This window comes from Pimephales promelas, chromosome 2 (genome assembly GCF_988280905.1).
Source record: "Pimephales promelas chromosome 2, fPimPro1.hap1.1, whole genome shotgun sequence".
In the NCBI taxonomy this organism is placed as follows: domain Eukaryota; kingdom Metazoa; phylum Chordata; class Actinopteri; order Cypriniformes; family Leuciscidae; genus Pimephales; species Pimephales promelas.
This window is the reverse complement of record NC_142770.1, coordinates 1,783,908-1,809,275: the sequence shown is the minus strand read 5'-3', so window position 1 is coordinate 1,809,275 and position 25,368 is coordinate 1,783,908. Positions and strand designations below refer to the sequence as shown.

General features: G+C 37.2%; 2 long non-coding RNA genes across 3 annotated transcripts in view; both read left to right on the top strand.

The window, feature by feature from the left end:
• Window positions 1-7,114: 7,114 nt before the first annotated feature.
• LOC120486744 (uncharacterized) overlaps window positions 7,115-25,368 on the top strand; it is a 31,414-nt gene continuing 13,160 nt past the window's right edge. For both annotated transcript variants that reach the window (XR_016169448.1, XR_016169446.1), the window contains exons 1-4: window positions 7,115-7,254; window positions 7,340-7,457; window positions 21,875-22,012; window positions 23,151-23,530. This is a non-coding gene — a long non-coding RNA (uncharacterized LOC120486744). The remainder of the gene's footprint in view (window positions 7,255-7,339; window positions 7,458-21,874; window positions 22,013-23,150; window positions 23,531-25,368) is intronic.
• On the top strand, window positions 16,723-18,400 carry LOC148995688 (uncharacterized). Its single transcript, XR_016169449.1, has 3 exons — window positions 16,723-16,754; window positions 16,961-17,031; window positions 18,229-18,400. It is a non-coding gene; the product is annotated as an uncharacterized LOC148995688 (long non-coding RNA).

The following is a 25,368-nucleotide window of genomic DNA, read 5'->3' as shown; positions in this document are numbered from 1 at the left end:
TTTCTGTGATTAAAAAAAAAACTAAACATAAATTTGTATTGTAATCACTGGGCATCATACAGGCTCTTATCTTCATTTCTTTGCTGCTAAGTCACTGATTTTCTCATTATAAGTAGATTGGCATTTTATTAAGTATGTGTTCAGTATGTCAATTCTTTGTAATTAGAAAGCATGGCAAGACTTGAGTTCCCAGAATGCTCCATGGCATTAATGTATTATGCACATGTTTTACTGTTATATTACTGTTCCTGTATCTTTCCAATCATTTACAGTTGTATTAATTAAAAAATATGTTAGTATAGTTTTCTTGTTGATATTTTTAGATAAATTATGCTGCATTTGCCTTTTACCCAGAAGGCTTTTAATTATCATTTTATCAGTTATCATTTTTGGGTGCACTGTACCTTTAAATAATACACCACACCACCTGATGCATTTGCTTTTTAATGTATCTGTTGGTTGTCACTAATATTGTGGTGTGTTTATTAATTTCATAAAAGTTAATATATAAATTTACACACACACACTGTTATATCCCAAAGTGAGCATTTTTTAGTATTCACTTGAGAACAGAGCCGTTGTCCCTTAGGTCTCCCTCCATCGCACCATTGTCTCTCTAAATTAAAAAAAAGTAAATTAAACAGTGTTTCAGATGATAAAACCCTAAATCGCGTAATTTTCTACCTCATGGGGCCGGGTGTGAGCGCCAATGAAAATGAAGAGAGACACTTTTTGGCTCCCGATCACACCGTGGCGCTTCAGGAGGAATATAAACAGGTTTTGCCGGCGTGTTTTGGCTCACCTTCTTTGCCCTCTTGTTTCTAACAGCGAGGGTCTTTCTCTCTGCTCGTCTTTCCTCCCAGCAGGTTTATTCCTCTCAGCGGGTTTATTCCTCTCTCTCGGAGGCCCGAGTGCTTGCAGCGGCCATTAGCTCGACGAGAGGTAGAGAAGATAAACGCGCGCGCGGGCGAGTAAACACACACATACACACACACACACACAAACACACAAACACACACGCTCGCTCGCTCGCTCCCCGCTGTTCGCCACGGGCCAATAGTTTCTGAAGAACCCTGAAGATTTCCCAGACCAAATCACATCTTCACTTTCTCTCATCCGGAGGTTCACATTGTCATCTCTGACCTACAGAACAAACACTTCCGTGACACACACGTGTTCTGCCTCAAACACTACAGTTTTAGGTGTTCAATTCCGTGTTATTTACTATTTACCGCACACGTTTTAGATACAAACTAGATTTATTATGTAGATTATAACGCTTCCTTTTACAGTACAGTATAGCCTACTGGATAATAATATAAGGTAAGTACATGGGTTAGTACATTACTATAATAAGTATAGTATGTATGGGTAACACTGTATGCTTCTGTTGCCATGGTGTTGCTATGCAATTGCTTCTGTTTTTTGGTATCGTTACGTGGTTGCTAGGATCCTTTCTATTGTGTGGTGTTGCTATGCAGTTGGTAGTGTTATAATGGTCGCGTTTACTAGGGTCGTTGCTAGGGTGTAATTGCTACATTGTGTTTTGTATGTTTGCTAGGGTGTTCTTAGTTGTCAGGGCATTGCTATTCAGTTGCTAGGGTGTTAAAGTAGTTCTAAGGTGTTACTAGGTGATTTCTAAGGTGATTTCTAAGGAAAAGCAATGCATTCAACAGGGTTTTTGTGGCGGCTTTCAGGAAAGTTGCTGTTATTCCAATCCAATCCGACTTCTGACCTGTAATGCCGCCTGAATCGTAATCATACACTGCTCGTCCGTTGGCCAGAGGAGAACTGAGCGACTGAGTCTGGTTTCTCATAAGGTTTATTTCTCCATTCTGTCACTGGTGGAGTTTTGGTTCGCCCTTTTCACCTTTGTTGCCTTTGGCTTGTTTAGTTGGGGATTCAACAATAATATTGATTTCAATAACAATATTCAACAATAATATTTTTTATATATTTTATATATTTTGCTGTGTGATTTCTAGGGTATTTTGCATAATTGCTTGGGCATAACTAGGTTGTTTCTAAGGGGTTGCCAAGGAAAAGCTATGTAGTCAGTTTTTTTTTGGGAGGTTGCTAAGCACTAATTTGCAATTGTTATAATGCTCCTAGGGTGTTGCTAGGATGTTATTTCATGTCTGTGGCTAAAATGGTGAGCCAAAGTGAATTCTGAAGTCATTCTGAAACGCCTCACAATGGTGACAATTTGAAACGACTGCTCTCATATCGTCACACAGACGTAATTTGATTGGGTGTGAAGTGTTTTTTAACACATCCAGACTTAAGGTGTCGCTGTCGTTGATTTGCTGTCAGCAGCTGTAGAGTTTTAACAGCAAATCAAGACTCTCAATGAATAACTTGATGAAAGCATCAAACCCAAATGTGAAGGTGAGAAATGTAAGATGACACTGTATGTGTTTCTTTAGATATATGGTTTCTAATTAGACTCTAATAAAAGATAGACGGCGTGTCTTCACTTCCTTTCACTGTAGAAAAATGAAGCCAAATTAACTATGTAAATGGCTCCTCCTCCTAAGTATCAAGGTCCCGCCCACATTTCCCATTAGCAGAGCTGTCAATCATAATGTAAAACCCCAACAAATAACTGACTATATCCAAACTTATTGGAAAAGCGAACACTTGAACAAACATCAACGTGATAAGAGCTACCTAAAATGACGGAAACCGTCTTTGGAAAAATTTGAAGTGTAATTGGATGAAGTTGAGTTTGGCTCGAATCCCATTGGATTACATGGAGAGGACGGGGCTTATGACCTATACTGCAGCCAGCCACCAGGGGGCGATCGAAATACTTTTGCTTCAGGACATCCTAGTTTTAATTAGGGATGTCCCGATACCACTTTTTCACTTCCGATACCGATGCCGCACCTTTGGCTTTTGCCGATACCGATATTAGTCCGATATTTTTTTTTTCGTGGTCCGACGTGCCGTATACGGCCCACCGGGTGGTTTATAGGTTTAACTTTGTGAAAGACAAAACAAAACAAACACAAAAGTAAACATAATACATATCTTTGGAAAGCTGAGAAACTCGTGATTCGAACGACGTAAACCATTTTAAGATACAATCAACACAGCGGGCACAATCTGTCTCTTTGTCAGACCACCAACAGCCAAAACAAACCAACACAAACTGGAAGAAACTCACCAATTAGCCATCTGTTAGTCCACATTCCAACAAAAATGGTTTGGTTTCACTGTAAAGCGTCCATACAATCCAATTTGAAGAAGTTTTTAGTCCAAAACAATTGTATATATGAAACATCCATGGAATGTAAATAGTAGCATTTCGCGTTAGCCGACAGCGCTATCACAACTTCGACGCACTAATGCTACGTTCACACCGGACGCGAATAGGGCGTCAGGCGCGAATGATTTCAATGTTAAGTCAATGCAAGAAAAATTCCTGCGGCGCGAATGAGGCGTGGAGCGCGGCGCGGAAGACGCGAATACGCCTCATTCGCGCGTCAAGTTGGCGAGAATTGAGCGTTGTGCATTCACGCGTTTGACGCGAATTCGCGTCTGCCGCCCGAGTTGAAAAATCTGAACTTTGGCGTGAATTCGCGCCGCGTTAACCAATCAGGAGCCTAGCTGCTTGCTCACGTGGTGAAGTGTCTGGATGCTTCAATAAATTATTTTGTTAATATGACTAAATGCATGGTGGGATTATGCACAACAAAGCAAATGTTTCATCACATAAAACATTATTTCTATATGGAGACATGTTCATTTTGTATTGAATGTTATTCATTCCATATCTAGAAATAGTATTATGTTGTAAAGACAATCAACATATGTGCATAAATTCGTGTCTGGACGTGAGAGAGAGAAAAAAAAATCACAGGACAGGTTAATAACTTTTGAAGGCTGGCTCTATTTATTATCAAAACAAAAATAAATGACAGCTAGATTAGATGGATGAGGGGCCGGGCGAGGGTGATCCTCGCTCAGATGCGGGACAACAGGTCATCAAACTGGGCGCGTGACAGGCGGAAGTACCGCTGACAGCGGCCGTTATCCAGCGCAGCTCCTGGAGCGAGCAAATGGTGAAACTCGCCAAACGGTTCGGCTCCGAAGGGTCCGGTGGACACAAATATACGGCGACGATGATCCCCACGCCGCTGTTCTGCTATCCAGAGTAAATACAGAGCGGTAACTCTCTTGATGAATGCTCGGTCGACATAAAAACAATGACCGCCAACGGATTTTGATTCTGACGCGCGTCACGCGCGTAAATTTCGCTTCAAACTTTACGCGCGCCAGTTTCGCTCTTGACACGCAAAGCGAGAGTGATTCTCTGCGCGCGTGTGCGTAAACACAACAATCATCACGTGACAGGCTGCGCCGCTAAACTGGATATCGCTCATATTTTTTTCTCCCCTCCGATCTCCGATCTAGCGTTCTGGGCCGGTATCGGCGCGATACCGATGCCGTGGATCGGATCGGGACATCCCTAGTTTTAATGCTATAAAAGTATTTTTTTTGTTTATAAATTAGTGCCGACAAAAACGTTTACGTTAGATGCGATTAATCGTGATTAATTGATTTGACAGCACTATTTTAAATGCATAAGTTTGTCAGGTTTTTTTAATGTAAAATTTTTTTGCAACTTTGTTGCAAAACAACATTGTTGTCAGCAATGTTTTAAAACATCTTTACCACGTAAAAATGTCCACTGTGCTTTTTATTAAATTTTAAATGCACAGATTTTATTATAATTTCAACTGAATCGTTCCAGAAACATTTGTTTTTAAGCTAAATATTTTGCTATTTTAACAACATTTCAGAATGTTACTGGTTGTATGCTTTTAAAATACAACTTTTGACCAAAAATGAACGTCTCGAGTGTCGCGTAAAATACCAGAAAGAGCTAGCACCGCTAGCTATGATTTGATTCATTTGAGCTATCATTTTAGCATTCATTAAATGCATGTTTAGGAGCCTGTGAACAGGCATCAAGACACACGAGAGATTATACATGAAGAAGAGTGGCAGAATCGTGCCAACGGCTGGTATATATAGGTCTTTACCACACAACATGTATTATGAATTCACAGACAAATGGGCTTTTGCTGTCTCTGCTGTACCGATGACTGTATTTATGAGTTTTAAACATGACACACACGGCCACGGAAAGGAAAGACTCAGTCTATTATGTCCCAACAAGCACAAAACACTTTCAAAAACACACGAGCTGAGTGAATAAAGACTCGACATTGGTTTTTAGGTGAGCTAGCGGGGCGCGAGCTAACTGTGGGTTTGTTTCCCGCCCGGCGAGAGGCTCCTCCATTCTTTATGATTTGCCGGCTTTCAGGAACGATTCCTTGTTCATTTGAGCTTAACTCTCGCTGACTGCTTGTGTTTGCAGAGCGCGGATAGCTCTGGCGGGAGAGAGTAACGGGTCTATCGGGTAAATCTGCAACCTCTGCTTGATTTCTCTTCACACAGAGCTTAAGATGAAGAGGACGTGTCGTCCCGTGTAGCCGAGCTCGTCTGTGCTTATCATTTTGTCTTTCCACAAAGAGGATTTCTTCTCTAAATAAGAGCGTAATGGGGAAAGGAGATACATCACCATTCCAATAAATGTAATATGTAGATATAGAGGCATTTGTCAAAGCAACTTCAGCGAGGGCGGCCATGTTGTTCAAACTCGCTCGACTGGAATCCATTGATTTTATTTAGTTTAATTCACATATTCGGCTCTGGAAAGATCCTTTTTGCACATTCAAATAAAAATAGGTACTTAAAATTAATGTTATATATATGATCATGTTGTTTGTGAGATTGACCTGTCCTACTGTATATTGGTTGGGCTGACATGATTTGGTGTTCGACTGTTTTTCCTGACACTCCCTGTATCATATTTTTAGTTTTTAATAGCCGTGTCGTTTCTGGTTTCCCACAGACATGATGAGAAGCTGTGACAAAACTTGAAAGCCATCAAACAAACACGCGAAGCTCGCAGTGAGAACGAGACGACGGCGTCTGATGAAAACGTACATTAGGAAAGCAGTCAGAGAGCGGGTTGAAGTTGAGCAGGATAACACACTTCATGTCTGTGTGGTTTAGTGTGTGAGATTAAGATTAGAGCAACTGCCATCTCAAATTGCTTTTACAGGGACAGTTCACCAAAGAAATTAAAATTAGCCCATAAATTACTCACCCTAGGTGTATATGACAATATTCTTTCAGACGAATACAATCAGAGTTATATTAATAAATGTCCTGGCTCTTCAACTGCATCTATTCACATAAAAGTGCATCTATCCATCATAAAAGTGCATCTATCCATCATAAAAGTGCATCTATCCATGATAAAAGTGCATCTATCCATCATAAAAGCGCATCTGTCCATCATAAAAGCGCATCTGTCCATCATAAAAGTGCATCTGTCCATCATAAAAGCGCATCTGTCCATCATAAAAGTGCATCCATCCATCATAAAAGTGCATCCATCCATCATAAAAGCGCATCTGTCCATCATAAAAGTGCATCTATCCATGATAAAAGTGCATCCATCCATCATAAAAGTGCACCTATCCATCACAAAAGTGCATCTATCCATCATAAAAGTGCATCTATCCATCATAAAAGTGCATCTATCCATGATAAAAGTGCATCCGTCCATCATAAAAGTGCATCTATCCATCATAAAAGTGCGTCTATCCATCATAAAAGTGCATCTATCCATGATAAAAGTGCATCTGTTCATCATAAAAGTGCATCTATCCATCATAAAAGTGCATCTATCCATGATAAAAGTGCATCTATCCATGATAAAAGTGCATCTGTCCATCATAAAAGTGCATCTATCCATCATAAAAGTGCATCTATCCATCATAAAAGTGCTTCTATCCATTATAAAAGTGCATCCATCCATCATAAAAGTGCATCTATCATCATAAAAGTGCATCTATCCATCATAAAAGTGCTTCCATCCATCATAAAAGTGCATAATATAACTCTGACTGTATTCATCTGATATGAAGTCATATACACCTAGTGTTGTGAATTTGGTCCTTTAATTATACCCTTTATTTTTATTTATTTTTTATATATACATATTTGCACTACATATCCCACAATTCTATGTAAGCCTCACTACATTACCCATACACCCCCTGGTCGAGGTCTATAAGTCGACCTCACTTCCTCCCTTTTTTCCTTTTGTATTGGTGAGGTGTGGTGGTTGGAATGGACACCCAACCATGTCCTTGACTCAGGATGCGTTGAGTAAGTTTGGTTTTTGCCAATTGTTGAGAATATATGTTGATGATGAATTATATGAGTTTAATTTCCTCTATTGTATTGTTTGTAGTGACTAAAGGCCATCTTGTACATCCTGTTTATCCCGTCCATCCATTAACATCTGTTCATTGGCAACGAACTTCGGATACATTTAACATCTGTGATCCAACATCTAGGATGACTTGAGTGTGAGTAAATCATAAGCTAATTTTCATTTATGTGTGAACTATCCCTTTAAAGATGTGTGTTTGATTTGAGGTGTGTGTGTGTGGTGTGTTGTGTTGAGGTCACGGCCTGACCGATGGAGGTCTGTGTTTAGTCTGTCGTCGTCTGACCCCACGCCGCCACCAAACTCCTCATTAACAAAACAAACTCACTAATGAGGCGAAATCCACTCGTGTCTTTCCTCCAATAATGGCTGAAGTCATTAGCGCTCCGCTGAGACTCTTAGCAGGTGAAAGTCTTCGCTTCACCATTACTTTAAACATTACGCACAAACTAATATTACATCTAAATGAAGAAATAAGGTAACAGTTTACATAAAGGTCTCATAAGCAAATACATTGTTACAGTATTTATTCATCATGCCGTTCAATGTGTGTTCATGTTATTTTTGCATTTTATATATATATATATATATATACACACTGTAAAAATGAATATGCTTTATCTAATCAATAAAATTGTGGCAACAGATTACAAGCAATATTATTTATTAAATTGAACAAATTAGAATTGAATAATAGTTAATCAAATTAACATTCTAATTAATTATAATTTGTACAATTTAATTAATAATATTTCTTGTAATATGTTGCCACAATTTTATTGATTAGATAAAGCATATTATTTTTTTCAGTGTGTATATATATATATATATATATATATATATATATAATTAATTGTAAAATAGTCAATATTTGTAAACCTATGCCTGCACATTAGTAGTTAAGATTTTGTATTTGCCATTTGTTGCATTCTTTTTTTAATTTCATATATTTCATATTTTATAACATCATTAAATATTTAAGTTTTATTAATTTTGATCAATAATTATAAAATCATAAATGTGAAATTATTATTGATCCTTTGTACTGTATATTTTCTCATATTGCTGTTATTTTTTTATTTTATATTAAAGCTGTTACACATAAATTAACACTGCAATTACGCTACTTAAATATGCAATAAATAAATGTAAATGATAATGCGATTTACTAAAGCTCTGTGAAAGCAGTGTGAAACTACACTGATCTGAAATCTGTGACAGGAATATTTCCCAGATGTTTTTTCTGCTACTGTTACACACTGTTTCTATCATGTGATTCGCATTAGGGGCCTTTGAATATTCATTCATCACCATTAAAAGTAATTAATTCAGCAGAAATCATGCGGGAAATATCATCAGTGTCGTCCAGGTGATCCAAACCAGAACACATGAACATCCTCAACATTTTGGGCTGTCAATCAATACACCTATCTGCATATCATCATGTGATTAATTCAGTCAAATTAACCACATACTGTATATCAATGTGAATGAAATCAGTGCTGTTGTTCACTGTGTCTCCCACTTACACAGTTTGATTGACACATTAGTTTTGTTTGTATCATTTAGGGGAGGAGTTTAGCCGAAATAGTCACCGTAATCGTCGAGGAAAAATTCATTATAATCAATCCGATACTGTGAAAATAAAAACTCTTATGTTTTAAGTATTTTTGATACATTTTTCACGACTCGTAGTGTAAATGGTGTTCATGCGCATAAACACATTGAACATTTAATCGGTCATATAGCATCGTAATATTACGACTAAAGATATCTAGCTATTCTGACCCTTAAATGCATGAATGTTTCGCCAATCGTTATTACATATTTGGGTCTTTACTGACCCGGATCGATATCTTAACACTGATCGATCTCTAGCTGCCGCAACAGTATGAATCTCTGATATTTTAATAACAAATACAAAAAATAAAAACGAAGCATATAAACCAATATTTTGATCGCTGGCAGCTTCTTCCCCAAATTCATCATCATGTAACTGGTACGAAGTAAATCGCTGAGCCATTTCAAGTTTCGCTGATATATTCTTTTGTTTTATGCCTACGTGAACCATCATATTGTCATTGTGACATCGCCACCTTGAGGAAAAAAGGTGAATTGCACTATTACATTCCTCGGGTCACTAGCGACCCTATACTAAAAATCTATCAGAAAACATGCATTCTTCCACTTATATATATTTATTTCTTGTTATATTGTTTATATTTAGATGGAATACTAAGAAGGTTGAATGAATGACGTCCCGAGTCGGTATAGTCGACTTCGAATTAAATGGCTATGTTACTGGTCGTACTTGACCCGCTGTGAGAGGGATTCAAAACAAGGATGCTAAAAAACGCAGCCGCTAGTGTCAATCGCTAGAGCGCCTCTTGAGATTAGGGAAGTGAGGTTTATACGCACAGCTCTCACTGGCCTACGTTACACTCACCCCCCCCAAACCTCACTCCCTTCCGGGTCACGGCACCAAATGTAACCGGTCCTACTCGACGGCTCAGGGGTGTGTTTCCCAAAAGAATCGTTAGCCAACTATGGTCGCAAGTTACGTCGTTATCAGCAGTTTAACGAGTCGATGTTTCCCCGAAACCATCGTTCCAAACAAACATTCGCAAACAGCATCGCAGAGTTGTGTGTGTGAGCGACAGATCTCGACCTGTGGTGTCAATAAATCCTCAATAAATCCTGATCTTGAGCAAAAAGTAGCAAGCTGACATTCAGCGCAACCTGTGTGTTTTATTTAGAATACATACAAATGTCATTTACGTCTTTGAGTTTGTCAAGAGATTTAAAGCTTTGTTTTTGAAGAGTGCGGGTGTGCGAACGAGCTCTAGTGCGCAAGAACGAGTCAATGATTGAATCTGGAAATAAAGCAAAATATTGTAGAAAATTAGAAATAGTCGTCAGATGCATGGCTGTAATTTATAGCAAAACATCTAGCGTTAATTCGATCTCAAACAGATTCATTAAAAGTAGTTATTATTGTGCATCACCTTGGTCGCAGTTTCATTAGAATTCCACTGGAGGTGATCACGGGCGAGAGCAGAATAAATGGGAGTCTATGGGGCTAAACGGCTAAATGTGTCTCTTTCACCTGCTTGTCGTTAAATCAAAATAGATTTTATTGTTGATTCCGCAAGTTCAATATAGATTATAGGGCAAAAGTCGAATGAACGAGTATTTATGTCGTTTTGATTTCTTACAGGTTAGGCCGTTGTTGTCCGGAACGCGCTAGCATTCTGCTATTGTGTGACATCACCACATTTTTAACGGATTTTTAGAACAGATGAGTGAACTTAAAAATGCAAGTGTATTTTCTTTTGAATGAAACTTTCAAATTACTTGACAAAAAATTACATCCTGAGAAAAGTGGATTTCTGGAGGTGAAACCCCATTGACTCCCATTCATTCTGCACTCGACCGCGAGCGCCCCCGCATGGACAGAGACGCGTTACTGCAGCCAGTCCAGAACCCGGAAGTAACCAGCCAGTGCCAATTCTCTTCAATTAGACATTCTCTGTTATTACCCCAAAACCTGTGAACGACCAATTTGCGACATTACAATTTCGGGCAACAGTCGAGACTAGCTAGTCGATTTCTTCAACGATGCATCGTGGGAAACACTCCTGAGAAGGATTCTGGCGTGGGCGCTAACAAAGATGCTAAACACACTAGCTTCTAGCATCAATCGCTAGAGCGCCTCTTGTGGCCAGGGGAGTGTGATTTATACGCACAGCTCTTACTGGCCTACATTACTCTACTACCATAACAGGAATATCTCATATCTGTAGGACAATGACAGCAGGAGGTGCTGTTTATCACCGGGGGAGAAACTCACTCGGATGACTTTGACACACACACACACGAGCAGGTGACTTTGGTGTTGAAATAGCTCCAGATCATCTGGCAGCGATTCTGCAGCGGTTTGACATTGCTGGCGGTGTCCGAGTCCGAGCCAGACTGTCTTTCCTGGGGCGAGTGTTTCCTCCGGTGAATCGAGCCGTCGCTCTAAACGCTTTACTGCGGGCGCTTTTGGGATGCAGCTTTCCTCTGTTGTGGGTATTTGGTTTCAGTTGAGAAAAAGTGTCCAATTAGGGAAGCCACAGTATCGATCTGCAAAACGAGTCAATTTCAAACACACACACAGAGAGAGAGAGAGAGGGAGAGAGAGAGAGAGTTTAAAATAGCAAGTCAGTGTTGAGTTTGTCTTTATCCACATATTTACTGCTCAAGACAAAACACATACTGAAGAAAAGCCATTGTGCCTTCTGGACAAGACACTATGATTTTAAGATGTGTACCATGGTAATAGCGTTTATTTTTGGCGTTTACCATGTTATATATATCAAGGCACCGAACAGTACTTGTTTGTAAGGGTATCCACATATGTATTTCTCAGTATTAGCTAGTTTGTTCAGTTAGCGCTCATGTAGAGTTTCAGCACAAGAAGCGAGGAAACATTACACAGGGTTTCCTTTGAAACCGGCTGTGCGCTGATAAATACTTGTTGCCGTAGTTTCAATGAAAGTTTGCTGAGAAAGTCTTTCAAGACCCCCTTTGAAGCGCTTTCTATTTGTGTGAAATGATCCGCGTCTCACGCTGAGAATGAAATTAAACTGGAAAAAACATAATCACCAAGTCACTGTCTTTCATAATCACAATGTAGTACAAAAAGCAAAAAACACAAACTAACTCAAGGCTAAAATGTTAGGGAAGGAACACACTAGCCGTTTTAGCTAGCCACCATTATTGATAACTCGTCTGCTAGCCACTGTAACCGTCTTCAAATTTCAATGCTAATTGCAATTAGCCATAAATTATACTTGTTTTGTCAGAACAATTTAGTCCCTATTTACACGAGAACGCTCGCACGTGAAAACGTACAAATATTTTATCGGATGTGCCTTTCGTTTACACGGCGACGGCGTTTTTGAGGCTTAAAAACGCTAAAAAGTGAAACCACCCTCTAGAGTGGAAATCTTAAAAACGCTCCACCGCCGCGTTCCCGTGTAAACGGTAAAAACGCAAAAGTTTGCTTGACGGTGAAGGTTGTACGCAGGTAGTATGCACTCCTAGCCGCCTGAAGTGCATACTACATTGAATTTCACACACTTTCACACACCATTTGCACGCGGATTTCCCACACAAAACGCTCGTCTAAACGCAGAATAAAAAGTGATGACTCAACGCCACTTTTGCGTTTTCTCTTCAGAATTGTTTCCGTGTAAACAAGCTCCCACCGCGACACGCAGATGAACATTAGCATGAAATGCTAACTAGACTGGGAAGGTGGTTTCCCAGTCTAGTTAGCATTTCATGCTAATGTTCATCGGCGTGTCGCGGTGGGAGCTTGTTTGCTAACCCACTGTCCTTGTGAATGAAAATTCTCAAGCAAGAATATCATTCATTTGTTTTTAGCCACCAACGAGCCTTAATCAGGAGAACAGTACGTTATCCGCCATGTGTAGCGGAAAACATCTCAGTTTTAGCTTATCGCACTTCCTAAACAAAAACAACCATGGCGTATCTTTAGAATACCTATAATCACATTACACACATGATGATTATGAACTAGTGTTATCAGTAAATGACGTCTGAGCTGCAGCAGAGTGATAGTCATGCTAAAGTAATCAGTGATGCTAGCGTGTAGTCATGTTAGCGTAGTGCAAAAGAATCAGACCTGTTTCCAGGAAACACAAACCTCATGGTTTTTTATTCAGGAGCTGTGCTTTTGAATAAATGTTGTGTATTATGATGGGATTAGCAATGATGTTGACCCATGTGGTTTCAATCCACAGACAGGAAGTTAGCAGCGCCAGCGAGGAAACCGAAGCGGTTCTATGAGTCTCAAAGCTGTGATTTTGGATTTTGGATATTAATACACTTAAGGATGCATTTTAAGCAATTATGTGTTCCACAAAGTTATATCAAAGTTTTATTTTTGTGTAATTAGCATTGCTTGCTTAGATTAGCATCGCTAGTGCTCAGATTAGCATCGCTAGTGCTCATACTCAAGGTTAAGAGTTTGTGGATGATAAAAAAGGCAAGTAATCCATTCACAACCATCTTTTACATAGAAACATGCAAAAAAAAATTCCGAGCACATTAGCATAGCTATGCAATAGCAATCATTCCGAATTACCTAGCAATTGGCGGCTTTCCAGCTAACAGAACTAATGTTATCCGAACTTTTAGCTAATGTTGTGACAAGGTTCTCTCAGAGTTATGAACAAACATTATGTCCAGTAACATTAATAAAACATGATCTGGTCTTTAGTAATGTTTTCAAAAAAATTAGCGCAAAAACTTTTTTATACATCGTTCATGGAATGTTTCTATCAGAAACGTGTAGATGTAACTATGTTTAAATGTTACAACAAGTTTCAGAATGTTTAAGAACATTCAAAAGTAATATTCCCATAACATCTAAAGAATGATCAAATGTTTAAAACTAATGCAGCCAATGTTTATGCAATGTTTACACTTTCATGTCAAGATAATAGGCTAATGGATAATGTTAGCCCATAGCTAATTAGCCAAGTAGTCATTATTTTAAGAAATCCAATCAAAATCAAGTCAACATTTCGTTTCTAATTAACAATCTGTTGCGTTACAGAAGTGACTTAAGTTGTGAATGTCGCTCCTTGTAGACTGTTTTGACCTCATTAGCATGTAGCATCCGTTTTTGATTTTTAGCGCAGGTTAATCTTGGCTAGCAGCTTGTGTTTTCCATACTAGCTAATTGATGCGTTAGTTCAGCCCCCTTCCTTGCTCTCCGTCATAATGATTATATTTAGCATTAGCATGCAAAAAAAAAAATCCCATTTCCAAGTGCCAACATTTTGATTTTCATGTTTAGCTGCTCTTTATGTGTGCGCTAAATAGCCTCCGCGATGTCTGTTTATGTTGCACTTGGGGTTTGTGTGTGGGGTTAGCACTAATAAAATCCAAACGCTTTTAATCCAGCTAGTCCTAAGACTTTCAAACCCAACAGATGGATGACACAATGACTTGCGGCTAGCTACTTGCTATCATGCTAATCTCACAATATCACAAGGTATTTTCTCATTAAAGTCATGATGTAGCCTAGTGATCAAAACCCATTTTACTTTTGAAATGTGATTGTATTTCAGGAGGTATACTGAAAAAAGTGTGTATGACTTGATCAAACTTGATATCATGTTTACATTTCGTCCCCAAACCGTTAGCGTATGTTGTAAGTTAGCAGATGTACGTTGACTGACAACCAGAGGACGCTGCTGTGTAGCTTAACCGCGATGCCCTGACTTTTTGTTATTGAGTTATAATGAGTTCCTTAACTGTTTATCTGCTAATTTATTTATGATGAAGTTGTAGCGGCGTGTATGCCAAGACTGGAAGTCATTAAGGGACTAATTAGTGGAGTTTTGGTGGCAGTCATGTTTGGTGGCGGAGAGAGTTCATGGCTTTTGCATCGCAGGCGAAGACACACTCTCGCTCTCCTTCCCCCGGTGCCGGTTGTAACAGCGACGCTCTGGCGTTTTTCCAGGCCACCTGGCGTGAGGCAGAGACTAGCGTCTCGAGGGCAGGTTAAAACCTGGCGCTCGCTAGCAGGAGCTCGAGGGGACTTGGATATGTAGAGGCCAGCAAACGGCGATGCTCTTTCACAGATACGCGACCGAATTCGGATCACAGCTGCCGGGTCATCACCGTTACTGGCGGCTGTCGTTACATTATATATTCAGAGACGTGAAGCCGTTAGCATTGCTAGCTTTACTGTTCTTACTGACAAAAAAAATGTTTCCTGTCCCTTTTCTGTTTTTGGGAAGTTTTAAAGAGGACGCGTTACATTTTTTTTGTGTTAAAATAGTCAAGTGACCTTTATTTATAACAATACCGATTAACAAAGCATCTTTAAAATTACTTACAAACTACTTACAAACTAGACGTAAGCCAATTCTAATTTGAAGAATATACAACATGGATTAAAAATAACTTAAATTTGTTATATTTTAAGTGTATATTGAGGTTATAAATAATTGTAATGTTAATATTTGAATATTAAAATATTAACATATTTTAAATTGAATTTATAACATTTGGGTTATAAATAATTGTTTATTTAAAAATAGATGTATTTATATTTATAGTTTTAATATTTTAAGGGTAAGAACATGCATTGATGTTATAACCGATTATATGAAAATCAATTCTATTGAAAATGTATTTTATATTTCTAATTTTAATATTTTAAGTGTAAGAACATATATTGAGGTTATAAATAATTGTAATGTTAATATTTGAATATTAAAATATTTAAATAAAATATTTACATATTTTAAATTGAATTTATAACATTGAGGTTATAAATAATTGTTTATTTAAAAAAATATGTATTTATATTTATAGTTTTAAAGAACATACATTGACGTTATAACTGATTATATAAAAATCAATATGTATTTTATATTTCTAATTTTAATATTTTAAGTGTAAGAACATGCTTTTGATGTTAAATAATTTTTCATGTATTATTAATATTTTAATATTTATACTATTTTTTTTTATATATTTCTAATTTATTATATTAACTGTAAGAATATATTAAGAAAAGATTTAATTACATATCCAATTAAAGTTACGAACCTGCTTGAGGTAATAAACATTTTTATTAATAATATTTTAATATTTAAAATATCGATGTATATCCCTAATTTCAATATTTTAAGTGTTGCTCGCAGACATTCATAAACTATAATCTATTTTTTCTTTATTCTGGAGTGTTTGGGAAATATAGCACATTATTTAATTTTCAGTTCATATTTCATCTCCGTATTTGTGCTGTAAGTCCTGAAGTGCAGGATTTGTGTGAATCGTGTTTACAGTACCTGTGTGTGACGCGATTGAAACGCCGGTCACGCGCACAAACACACATTTATGCGGCTCCAGGGTTCAGGCTTTAAAGCCAGACTTTCACTAAGTACTTTATCCTTTATGTTCAGATTTCTGCCACCATCTTAGTTCTTACAAACAGTCAGCATAATAATCTCTCCTCCGAAACAAACCAAACAAGAGCTGGATCTTCCCAGAGGACGTCACATGACCTCGTTAGCCGAGCTAAATTGGTCTAAGTATTAAAGGCTTGTTGGATGTCGGCTCCATTAGTGAGTATCGGTGCAAAAACAAGAGTGCAGTGGAAATCACACTGTTTTTAAAGCCAGTGTTTGCGTCATTTACCTCGTCTCGAGATTAAAAGCATAATCAGTTTGATGCTGTCTGAGTCCAGGAAAGACTCTTGTGAAATTAAATTAAATCAAAATGTCTATTAAAATCCCCCAAAAGTATTATTTTTGATGAAAGTGTGGATAAGTGAGTCAGAAAGGCAGCAAAGTCAATAATAAACTCCTTGTTAGGCTTTGGTGAGCGGGACAAAGTGGCGACAATGGTGAGTAGCCTCAAATGAGGGATTTTGTATCATTTTATAACTAAACACCATTATTTTATAAATATTTTAATTATATATAGATCTTTAAAATATGTATGTAAAATTAGAATAAAATAATAGATATTCAATTTTGAATATACTTTAAATAAATATTGGTTGTATTTTTTATGTAATTTTATTTTTTAATATAATTAAATCTACTTTAGATGGGCAGCTGCAGTCATGTGTGTGTTATTGCTGGGATGGAGTGAGTCCTGTTGATTTCATCAGTATTTGGGTGACGATGACACACACACACACACACGAGTGATGATGATGAAGGATCCTGTTATTGCTCTGCAGATGTTATCGCTCAGGATCTTGACCTGTACTCTGCACTTATTGCCTCCTATATTTAAAAGCACACACATGGCAAACTCATCTACTGATGCCTCATCATTATATTACATATTAAAAAATACTTTTCAGTCAATTTAATATTAGTATTAGAACCTCAATCCTACATGTTCTGGAAGTGAAGTATTTATTTCTGCAGAACTGAAAAAAAAAACGAATTACTGATCAATATATGCTTTATTTATTTATTTATTTTTTTGCAAATATTTATTTTATTTTATTTTTTATATCTTATGATTATTATCTAAATATTGAAATTACTATATATGAAGAGTTCAGATGCAAAAGCCTCCAAGTGCCATTTGAAATTTTCTTCTAAAATGATCATTTTTATCAAGCTTGTATATTTAAGTTCAGTAATTTCACTTAAATTTCAAGTGAAATTACTGAAATTGAATATAAGCTTGATAAAAATGACCATTCTAGAAGAAAATTTCAAATAAGCTTGATTTTTACTGAGTTTTTTTATTTAATAAATTTTATTATTTAAATAAATATGTATTTACTTTTTATATTATTTAATTTATCATGTTTATTTTTATATTTTATTTTATTATATATTTTTTATTTTATTTTCTGTATTTTTGTTTTATTTTACTTTTATCTAATATTTTTATTGTATTTTTATTTTATTTTTAGTACTTCTACTTTTGTTTTAATATTTTTATTTCATTATTTCTGAAGCTTTAATTTTTATCTTATTTCTTATATTTTATTGTTTATTTATACTGTTTATTTTTATTATCTGTATTACTTTTCTTTAACTGCTTTCACTTTATTCTCTTAGTTGTATTTCATTTTTATATGTTTTTTTTTGTCATTTTATTTTTTATATTTGATTTTATTCTGTTTTTTTATTATATTATTGTATTTTTATTTATTTATTTTCACTTGACTTATTTTAGCATTATATTTTTATTTTTTAGAAGACTATCTTCTGCAAGAAGGCTTATAAGCGCACTGATAACTAGTAAACATATCAGTCAAAAAGAAATGGTTATAGAATGTGCATTTGTTTTCTTTCAGAAGTAAATGCGCATCCCATCCAATAAACATATTTATTTTCTCATATTTACAGACACATCCGTTTCCAAAAGCCTGACCCCCCACTGCTACTTTCTTGGACTGCAAACACACTCAGTTCTCCTGTGGCGATCGTCCCACATCCCTGCTCAAATCCGTCCCATTAAACACTAATGACCCCACATTATCGGTGTGTGTGTGTTGTCTATCTTGGGATGAATATTAATAGTTTCATCCAGACAATCGCCACGAGGAGAAGATGACCTCCAGAGACTCGAACACAGATCACCTGTAACATGCTGTTAGTTAAACATGTAGACACACTGTTTTTGGCCAAACTGTGGTGTGTGAGTCTCGCTGTAGTATAATCTCACTGTTATACACCCTGGCGGATGATTACAGAGATCATTACAGCAGATTAAGTGTTTCCTCCACCATGTGTCTGTGAGAATACAAACGCTCTGCACAATAGAGGAAGACGTGTGTGTGCAAGTCCTTCTTCAACATCTGACATCCCGCTCTCTCCGATCTCAGGTCATTCCCTGTACATTTACACAGACTCTTTGGGCAAATAACACGTTTGTGCTGGATGAAATTGGCTGTATTTTTACAGGACCCCCCTTTTTTTACAGCAAAATGTTTTACGACATTTTTATGGTAATTTGTTTCTAAATATTCTTGCTTTTATTGTGCATGATTTTAAATATCTAGTTTAAACATGCTTTCTTTATTATATTTATTTATATATTTTTATTTAATTACTTGTTTAAATTTATATTAATTTTTATATTATTTTAATAGTATTTAATATTTTATTTAAAAATCAATTTTTTCGCAGTAAATATATTTTTTTTCACTAGGAAATGTCAATATGTCGTTGCTACGGTTGCTAATTCATACTGCGGTAGTAGCGCTAGTTGCGTTAAATTGCCGAATTAGCGTATTTTAATCCAATCTAGTCCGACCCTATTTTATTTCTTGGTTAATATTTCTTACTTGGAAAATGTTAATATGCTGTTGCTAATATTGCTAATTCATGCTACAGCAGCTTGCGCTAATTGCGTTAAAACATTAACGCAATGGGACCCATTCTACGCCATTTCGCTCTAAATATCCTTTTCACAAGGAAAGTATGTTATGTTGTTAATTCATGCTATTGTAGCAGCGCTAGTTGCATTAAATCTGCGTACTTGTGTATTGCAATGCAATTGAGTCCCACCCTACGTTATTTTGCCATAAATATTATTTTTACCGAGTAATTCTTTGTCAATATGTTGTTGGTAATACTGTGGTAATTGCGTTAGTTGCGTGTATTTCAATCCAGTTGAATCCCAGACTACGTTACTTCTTAAGTAAATATACTTTTTTAACAAGGAAAATGTAAATATTTAATTTGCAATAAATATCATTTTTTACTGTAATTATTTTTATGTTAATATGTTAATGTTAATTCATACTGCGCTAGCAGCGCTATTTTCATATCTCAATCCAGTCAATCCCACCCTGCGTTACTTTAATATCTGTATCATTGTTAGATATTAAATTAGCATATTAAAGTCTGCTAGGAAATTATCAGTAATCTACACTATTTAAACGTTAGCTCCTTGCCCTAAATCGGCTGCAACATCTTTACGAGTCTTTCAGTTTCAGGACTATTTTCGGGTAGTTAGCTAGCTGGCTATTTCCATACTATTTTCGAGTAGTTAGCTGGCTGGCTAATTCCATACTATTTTCTAGTAGTTTGCTACCTGGTTATTTCCGTAGTTAGCTAGCTGGCTAATTCCGTACTATTTTCAAGTAGTTAGCTATACTATTTTCTAGAAGTTAGCTAGCTGGCTATTTCCTTAGTTAGCTAGCTAGCTAGCTGGCTATTTCCATACTATTTTCAAATAGCTAGCTATACTATTTTCTAGTAGTTAGCTAGCTGACTATTTCCGTAGTTAGCTAGCTGGCTAATTCCGTACTATTTTCGAGTAGTTAGCTGGCTGGCTAATTCCATACTATTTTCTAGTAGTTTACTAGCTGGTTATTTCCGTAGTTAGCTAGCTGGCTAATTCCGTACTATTTTCAAATAGTTAGCTATACTATTTTCTAGTAGTTAGCTAGATGACTATTTCCGTAGTTAGCTAGCTAGCTAGCTGGCTATTTCCATACTATTTTCAAGTAGCTAGCTATACTATTTTCTAGTAGTTAGCTAGCTGACTATTGCCGTAGTTAGCTAGCTGGCTAATTCCATACTATTTTCGAGTAGTTAGCTGGCTGGCTAATTCCATACTATTTTCTAGTAGTTTGCTAGCTGGTTATTTCCGTAGTTAGCTAGCTGGCTAATTCCGTACTATTTTCAAGTAGTTAGCTATACTATTTTCTAGAAGTTAGCTAGCTGGCTATTTCCTTAGTTAGCTAGTTAGCTAGCTGGCTATTTCCATACTATTTTCAAGTAGCTAGCTATACTATTTTCTAGTAGTTAGCTAGCTGACTATTGCCGTAGTTAGCTAGCTGGCTAATTCCATACTATTTTCGAGTAGTTAGCTGGTTGGCTAATTCCATACTATTTTCTAGTAGTTTGCTAGCTGGTTATTTCCGTAGTTAGCTAGCTGGCTAATTCCGTACTATTTTCAAGTAGTTAGCTATACTATTTTCTAGAAGTTAGCTAGCTGGCTATTTCCTTAGTTAGCTAGTTAGCTAGCTGGCTATTTTCATACTATTTTCAAGTAGCTAGCTATACTATTTTCTAGTAGTTAGCTAGCTGACTATTTCCGTAGTTAGCTAGCTGGCTAATTCCGTACTATTTTCAAGTAGTTAACTGGCTGGCTAATTCCGTACTATTTTCAAGTTAGCTATACAATTTTCTAGTAGTTAGCTAGCTGGCTATTTCCTTAGTCGGTTAGCTAGCTAGCTGGCTAATTCCGTACTATTTTCAAGTACTTTAGTTTGTTATACTATTTTTTAGTAGTTAGCTAGCTGGCTAATTCCGTACTATTTTCTAGTAGTTAGCTAGCTGGCTAATTCTGTACTAATTTCTAGTAGTTTGTTAGCTGGCTAATTCCCCACCCAGCGTAAGTAATCAAACGCTAACTTGCGTTTAGCTTCCTGTGGCGGAAGACAAGCACAGCAACAGTTTGGTACTGTACACAGCGATCAGCTGCAACAGGACGTCGTCTCAACTGGGGCTACATGGCAGTTAGCCTGTAAATACACCATGACTAATGTGCACGTAATGGAAAGCAAATCTGTTGTTGCGCGAGATTATCCCACAACCTGGGTTCAGCGGGACGCCAGGCCAACCTCACACTGAGAGGAGAATATCTGTGACCAATCCACAGAGTATCTGTGACTTCTTGTCTTTAGCCCCAATTACGAGCGTTTGCCAGACATTTTCAATATTCATTTCCTACTCGTTGCGCGGCGGGTGCAGTCGTTCCTCTGGAGAGCGAAACAGGAGGCGAGACGCAGATGGTGCCATCTTATCTGCTCTCGCTACACAAACACCATCTTGAGAAACATCCACTTTATTTCTCCTTCCTTTCTGTCGGCGGTTCAAGATGAAGACGCGCCGTATATCTGTGTTTTTGATTTGCACTCGTTTGTAATCCTTCACGTTGACAATTGATTATGTCTTTCTTTTTGTCTTTGTGGTGTGAATTTGTAAATTTGATGGGAATATTCTCCAGACTACTGCTAAAATATTTGGTGATTTGCAGTGTGTTCTTCCACTTGAATCCCTCATTGGGATTTCCCAGAGTGCAAATAGAGATCCGCTGTGTGATGAATGGAGTCGTCTGGATAATGGACCCAGGTGTCTTGACAACTCTCATTGTCCTGTTCGGAGGAAAGAGAAGGTTTCAGTTACGCACCACATGACTTTGTTTTTGTCAACTAAAGCCGCAACAATAGAGCTGACATGAATAGCTTTTACTTAAACTGACTTTCATTACGACTACTACTGTTTATTCGCCGCCTACCTGACAATTAAAGAACAAAAAGAGACGTTCAGCTCCTGAACAATATCGTATAAGCTCAAAACCTGCTAGTGAATTTAAACAAAGCTTATTCTTTCCAAGTGCCATTTTTTGTTGGGTTCCTCAAGGTTCTTCAGATCAGAATTTGGGTTTATGGGTTCTCAAAGCTACAATGTGTAACTCTTTTAGTTTATTCTTAGCTAAAAACACGTAGTTCTTTCAAAAATATGCGCTCATTAAAGTATATTTAGTAATAAAGTGTATAATATGCCATTGAAAATTCATACGGGTCGGTCGCCATGTTGCCCCTCCATCTTGAAAGTACGTTAGCCAAAGAGGGACATACCCGTTAATTCAAGCTTCGCCTTTCGCATTTGCGTTTGAGTTAAAAAATCATGGACGAGTTCGAACTGGAAGCCATGTTAATCTTGGACCACATTGGCCACCGTAGGAGTTAAAAACGAAATCGGAATTGAGAGGAACAGAAACTAATATTCACTGGATGGTCATATACTTTTTCACCACTAGATGGGGATAAAAATCACACAGTGTAGCTTTAAAGCAGCAGAACATTAAAAAAAGCTCTTTTTGGGACTTGGACGTACAGTATTTTGGCCACCAGAGGTCGCCATTAATATGACGCAAAGCATTATGGATGTTGTCGTCAAGCTGACGGATCTTTTACGGATGAGTGAATACAGTGATGTTTTTATCATGACTGTGGTGAAGCAGGCCGCGATTGCTAATGAGAGGCGTATACCAACGCCACACGCAACATCCCGCGGAAATCAAAACATTTAATTCTACACGCACTACACGCAAGTGCTGGATTAATACTCACAGGTCAGTTTATTAGACGAATTAAACTTGAGGTAGTTGGGTCAATGTTTGACGGACCTGCTCGCATAGTAACGGTTGCTATGATGTGTGATTGGACAATGGCCGTTTTGGGGGAGGGGCCGGCGAAACGTCAGTTATGCACATTCCTTCTGCTGAAAATCTTCTGTATTTCTTCCAGAAGAAAGAATGGTTTTGAAAGGACATGATGACGGCACATAAAGTGTCTTTTCAGACTAACGATGTTGGCTGAACGCTTTGTTCTTCGTGTAAAGCTCCATCGGGAGATCCACGGAAAGACGATTTGCTCCATCCTGGACGACGGAGGGTTAAGTGTTGGTGCGTGGTTTCACACTGGTGGGCGTGGAGCTGCTGCCAGCATCCCTACATCCATCTGTGCTGGCGGTACAGCGCCGACAGCTCTCCAAACACACGTCGTGCTCGACTCTCCCTGCAGACGTGGCCAGAGAAGACTCACCCGGCCTCCTCGCAACTCTCGCATGCATTCATTAGAGGTTCCTTCGCTGGAGATCGGCACGTCCTGCTGGAAGGCCTCTTAAAGTAACTTTATTTATTGCATTTTTACTTTTAAAGTTGCTTCCTGAAACTTTATCTTGTGCAACAGGAAAAAGTCACTCACTATAGAAGAAATGTTATCATAGAAACATTGGATTTTGAGGCGGATATGCACCGTAATCAGTCAAAATGACATTTGCAACCCTATAACTTTTAAAATACTTTTATAACTTTAAAACTTAAAATAAATTTTTTCACGTGAAATTTGATATTCGGGAACTGAATTATTCTTGCGATGGCCGACTAGTCAATTTTTAGCCACAGAGCACCGTGTTTTTTTTTTTGTGAACAGAAATTTCAAAAAGTCATGGGATTCAAATTTCAAATTCAAATTTTTTTTGTTTGTATTAAAAGTTTTTTTTTTTCCTCAATAAATTTTTTATTATTATGATTTTCACGAAACATTGCAAACTTTTTTCTTTTGAATATACTGAAAAAAATGTATTTAAAAAAGACAAATAAGTACGTGTAAATCCACATATTTGTGCATAAATATAAAATGTTTAAAATATACAAATAATTAATTAAGTACATAAATAAAAGTTCAAAAAGTAACGCATACAATAAACAAACTTAATCATGCATTTTACAACCATTTAATTGTTTTATATCGTAACAATTTATTTTATTTATATATTTATGCACAAATATGTGGATAAATATATTAATTTATCGGCATATTTATTTGTCTTTTTTATTATTATATATAAATTTTTTGTATTTAATTCTTCTTTTTCGTTTTTTGTCCTCCGTACACTGATAAATCGTTCGCATTAAGTCCAGGAATGGGTCCGTTTGGATTTCACGCTTAATTGCGATACAATCTGGAGCTAAACTCGCGGGATTAAAAACCTTTGTGTTTTTCTCTCACCCTGACATGATAACAAACCATAAACAAGTCACGCACCATTGCAGGAATCTTTTAGGGCCGTCCATAAAAATGCTAATTACGGAGTCCCAGAATGCCATGCGTCGGTGCATCAATAAATCTGTCTGTTTTTGGGGTCTCCGTCCAGATGGGGTCAGATTTACGAGCATGTCATCAGTCCTCCACAGTGTTTTAGCAGTCGTGGCACAAATTCGCAAAATCAATCGTCCTGTCAGGATGCACCGTTCGTTGTTTTCGAAATCCGTAACTGTGAGTTTTGACCCTCCTAGAGTGTCGTTTTATCATAATTCTCCTCTGGGTTTTATGTAACTAAGCAAGTTTGTAAATGATAGTTGTAATGTGCTTGTGTCAAGCAGCAGCTTTTTTATGGGCCGTTGAGACTGTTGCCTTGTTTTATGGCGGGTTTGATGATGGATGGAGAAGTGAAGAGCAAATCTCGCTGATCGTTTATGTTTCGCCACCTCAGCTTTCAATGCATTAGTGCATATGCATGTCTTTCAGTATAATGAGGGCTCTCCATGACATTGGGAATGGGTTGGTCTGGAAATAGTATTCTTACATCATAACTTGTGGTGTACCCCAAGGCTCAATATTGGGTCCGCTATTATTTGACGTATACATGCTTCCTTTAGCTATTTCCTTGGATACATTTTTGGCAATTTTATGAGAAGCTACTAGAGGTACAGAAATGAATTGAATTTCATTATTATAAAAATATTTTACCTAAATAAGTCGTAATCAATTCAAGACGCCAAATTACGCTAGTATGATTTTACAGCATGTTTTGTGAATTGACTGATGATGGATGCATCATCAATTTGATTGCATTAGTGCAAATGCATATATTTTAGTATATGACGGATCTCCTGCCATGGCTAACAGTATACGCGAACCTGCGGCCAATTCTCTAAAGACGAGTAAACAAAATCTTTAC